This window comes from Xyrauchen texanus, chromosome 1, assembly GCF_025860055.1.
Source record: "Xyrauchen texanus isolate HMW12.3.18 chromosome 1, RBS_HiC_50CHRs, whole genome shotgun sequence".
In the NCBI taxonomy this organism is placed as follows: domain Eukaryota; kingdom Metazoa; phylum Chordata; class Actinopteri; order Cypriniformes; family Catostomidae; genus Xyrauchen; species Xyrauchen texanus.
The window spans coordinates 1,963,693-1,968,653 of record NC_068276.1 but is presented as its reverse complement, the minus strand read 5'-3'; positions in this window follow the sequence as shown (position 1 = coordinate 1,968,653).

The following is a 4,961-nucleotide window of genomic DNA, read 5'->3' as shown; positions in this document are numbered from 1 at the left end:
GTTACAAGAATTAATTAAACGTTCGTTCGTTCATGTCCATCAATTTTGTTGAACTAAGTACAAATAACGGTGCACAATAATTGTTCCAATATTGTAATAGTACCTCAACAATAAGTAGATATGTATCATAAAATACTATAAATAATAACTTAACGCCAGTTACACAGGTGTATATGAAAGTTGTAATTATTGTGTGTGTGTGTGTGTGTGTGTGTGAGAGAGAGAGAGTTTATTCACACATACACAAGTGTATATGAGAGTTTTATTTATTGTGTGTGTGTGTGTGTGTGTGTGTGTGTGTGTGTGTGTGTGTGAGAGAGAGAGTTTATTCACACAGTTACACAAGTGTATGCGAGAGTTCTCTTACGAGAGGTTCTCTCGTATTGCGTAAGCTAGCTTACGCTACGGGAAAGATTCATCTTTTCTGAGATATTGAAGCCAAAAAATTATCCTTAATTTTGTATCCATTGTCAACGCAGTGCGGCAGCTGCAGACCTTGAGCGGGCTAGCTAGCGAGCTCATTGGTTGCTCTGCGGCAACTGCTGCAGCCTATAGACGAACTTGGGCGAACTCGGATCCAATGAGAGGCGTCCGCGCGCTCACTGCATCAAAGCCCGCCAAAAAGGGCGTGACTAGAGTGCATATAAGCGTAGTTCGTAGGCTGGAACCCTGATTTTCATCTCTTCAGCGAAGCTCTTCGCATCACTGAACCGGAAGCCGCGTCGCCGTTCGAGGGGCATCAAGCAAGCGTGGACAGCGCTCGAAGAAGCCGGCCGTCTTCGCCACCTTCAGCCGTCCTGCGAGCTACACCATCCGGCGACGTATCCTTTTTAAAAGCAAGCTAGTTCTTAAAGAACTTCACAAAAGAGTACGAGCATCTTTTTTAAGATGCCTCGCTCCACTTGCGCCTCATGCCACGCTCCTCTCAGCACCGGAGACCGCCACATCATCTGCGCTCTCTGCCTGGGACTGGGGCATGCAGAGCTCGCCCTCGCCGAAGGCGGATGCGATCTCTGCGAGGAGCTACCGATGTCGACCCTGCGGGCTCGACTGGAAGCGCTCAGGACCGAAGCCGCCGCGCCGCCTTCCGTTCAGCCACGCAGAAAAAAGCGCCGCTCTCAAAGGCTGCCGGAAACAGTGGTAGAAGCGATTGCCTCGCCGGAGCCCATCCCTCGAGCATCGCCTTCACCCTCCCCGCCCACCGGGATGCGCAGTTGCCGCCGAGCGGCTGCTCTGCTGCCATCTCGGACGCGAAGCGGAGGATAAGGGCTGTTCCATCATGGCTTCGGACAGCGAGGAGTGGTCAGGCTCACACGCCTCCTCCTCGGCCCAGGAATCCAGCAGGACCCGCGCCGAGTCGAAGGGGAACTAACACGCCTCCTCACACAGGCCGTCGACCGCCTCGGGCTCGAGTGGTCACCGCCCCTTGAGCAGGCACCCAACAGACTTGACGGCTGCTTTCTACAGAGCCGCCGCCAGCAGCACCCGCTACCCGGCCGCTCCTTCCTGCCGGAACTCCACGGCGAGCTTTCCAAATCATGGAACGCGCCTTTCTCGGCCAGGGTCCGATCCCACGTCTCCACCTCTCTTGCTTCGGTGGACGGCGCCACTGAGAAGGGCTACGCTTCCATCCCTCCGGTCGAGGAAGCAGCACACCTTTGCCCGCCCTACGCGAGATGGCGGTCTAAACCAGTGCTCCCGTCTAAGGCCTGCAGAACAACTTCCGCCTGTGTTGGCCGCGCCTATTCCGCCGCCGGCCAAGCTGCATCTGCTCTGCACTCTATGGCCATCCTACAGATCCTCCAAGCGGACCTTCTGCGGGAGTGGGATGAGGAAAGCAGGCATCCAGAGGCGGTTGCAGACATACGGAGTGCTACGGACCTCGCCCTCCGCGCTACCAAAGCTGCAGCCCAAGCTATAGGGAAGTGCATGGCCGCGCTGACTGTGACCGAGAGACATCTGTGGCTAACGCTAGCCGACATGGGAGAAGCAGAGCACTCTACGTTCCTCAACGCACCGCTCTCTCCATCCGGTCTCTTCAGCTCCGCGGTGAGTGGTATCATTGGCCGGTTTTCAGAGGTCCAAAAAGCCACACAAGCCATGAATCTCTTTCTGCCTCGTCGCGCTAGCTCCTCTGCAGGCCGCCCACGTGAGCCTCCTGCACGAGCCTCTTCACAGCGCCCAGCTCAACAAAGCCAGACTTCTCAGCGTCGACAGTGCGGCCGCCCTCGATCGCGCTCAGACAGCCGCCGCAGACCGCCGCCCCCCCGCGGGCCTCGGACTAGAATTGCGCTGAAACCTGAACAACCGAAGTCCTCCTAGCTTTGTTGACAAAACGACGGATCAGTCCCGCTGTGGCCGGACCACCGTCAAAGCTTCGCCCCCTGTCAGTCCCCTTCCTTCAGGCTACTACAGTGGTAGATTCAACAGCCAACAAGCCGGTGTTAACGCCCGCTTGCCTGCACTCAAACGCCGTTTTCACGGCGACCCAAATAAATCTGGTAAAGAGCAAGCATGCCATATGTGTAGAAAATGTGCCCACAACCCAGTGTTCACCTCTACACACAAGCATTACACATCCCGTGTCCATACCAGAGAGCAAACATGTCTTATGTGTAGAAAATGTGCCCACAATCCAGTGTTCACCCCTACACACAAGCATTACACATCCCATGGCCCTATCACGGCACACTCACATAAAGCGGTTACGAACTGCTCGAGTGTTAGGGTTAATAAACGCACCCACAAATCCGTGCGCGTGCCCATTCTCTGGCCGCTCTGTCACACGACCAGCCTTATGTGTAGAAAATGTGCCCACAATCCAGTGTTCACCTCTACACACAAGCATTACACGTTCCGTGTCCCCATCAGAGCACACTCAAAAGCGGTTACGAACCACTCGAGTGTTAGAGTCAATAAATGCGTCCAATGAGAGGCGTCCGCGCACTTACTACATCAAAGCCCGCCAAAATGGCCGTGGCTAGAGTGCATATAAGCGTAGTTCGTAGGCTGGAACCCTGGTTTTCATTGAATGAAGCGAAAGTCGCTCGTGGCGCGAGCATGGCCGGCTACGCAATACTTGTTCCCTCATCTAGAGAGAACCGAGGTTACGTTAGGTAACCGATTCGTTCTCTTACGAGAGGTTCTCTTGTATTGCGTAAGCTAGCTTACGCTACGGGAGCCCATTGTCAACGCCGTGCGCGCCAAGCATCCACTGCATGAGCCCCGGGGGTGGGGGGACCAGGGGGAGCCCTTGTGAGTGGGGAAATAATATTTGGCCGGCAAGAGTGCGGGCCAGTGTGTGTGTAATACATAAGCACATTGTGGGAAGGGAACGACAGAGCGGCGGTGCCGGTCTGTGTGGAATGAGTCCCATCAGTGCAGCTCAACAGGGGAGCTGTAGCATATTAAACCGCTAGTAGTTTTGCCTGCAGGGCGGGTACTTTCAGATTGTAAAATCTGACAAAGGTGGACGGGGAAGCCCAGCCCGCTGCCACACATATGTTGTGAATGGAAATCCCGCTGGACCATGCTCACGATGAGGCCATGCCTCTAGTGGAGTGAGCCCTAATGCCCAACGGGCATGGCAGGTCTTTGACGCCGTATGCGGCAGCAATAGCGTCCACTATCCATCTAGACAGTGTCTGTTTCGAGGCGGCGAGACCTTTGGTGCGCCCTCCGAACGAAACGAAAAGCTGCTCAGAGCGTCTGAAAGAGGCGGAGCGTGCAGTATACAATCTCAGTGCTCTGACTGGGCAAAGGAAATTGGCGTCGCGTTCGCTATCGGATGCTGGCAGCGCCGATAGGGAAATGACCTGTGCTCTGAAAGGAGTACCGATAACCTTGGGAACATAGCCGTGTCTAGGCTTTAAAATGACCTTGGAGTCACTTGGTCCAAACTCAAGACACGCAGCGCTGACAGACAGCACGTGAAGGTCTCCCACACGTTTGACTGATGACAGGGCAGTCAGAAAAACGTTTTTGAGTGAAAGGTATTTCAAATCCACGGATTGAAGCGGTTCGAAAGGGGGGGGGGCTTTCATAGTTTCGAGAACTATAGAATGATCCCAGATAGGAACCGATGGGGGGCGCGGGGGGTTCATCCTTCTAGCTCCCCTGAGGAAGCGGATGACCAGCTTGTTTTTTCCCAGTGACTGGCCGTGCAGGGGTTCAGCGAACGCCGCGACGGCCGCCACATACACTTTGAGCGTGGATGGGGATCTGCCCTTATCCAGCAGCTCTTTGTAAAAACACGAGCAGCGACGACACCCCACATGTCCATGGGTCCAGGTCTCTGTCAGTGCACCATTTTGAAAACACAGACCATTTTGACGCATAGAGTCTTCTCGTGGAAGGGGCTCTAGCGTGTATGATGGTGTTTATTACCCCTTCTGGCAGAGCGACGGGTAGTCGTTGATCACCCACGCGTGCAGCGCCCAGCTGGGTGGGGATGCCAGATCGTGCCGCGAGCTTGAGAGAGGAGATATGCTCTCACTGGGATGGGCCACGGCGCTGTCAGTGACAGCTGCGTAAGCTCCGGGAACCATGTCTGATTCTCCCAACGCGGGGCTATGAGGAGCACCGAGTGACGCGTTTCCTGATCCTCTGCATTACCTGTGGCAATAGCGAGACGGGAGGGAAGGCGTAAGCGGGCGGTTGGGCCAGTCCTGGGCCAGCGCGTCCTCGCTTTTCGAGAAAAATATTGGGCAGTGAGAGTTCTCTTCTGACACAAAGAGGTCTATCTCTGCTCTGCCGAATATGCGCCATAACTTCTGGACTGTTTGAGCGTGCAGGGACCATTCCCCTGGGGGAATATTGTCTCTGGACAGTCTGTCTGGGCCGTCGTTCAGGTGGCCTGGCACGTGCGTCGCCCTCAGCGACTCAGTATGCGTTTCGTCAGATGGAAGAGGTTCCTGGATCTGACACCGCCCTGACGGTTTAGGTAGGATACCACAGATCTG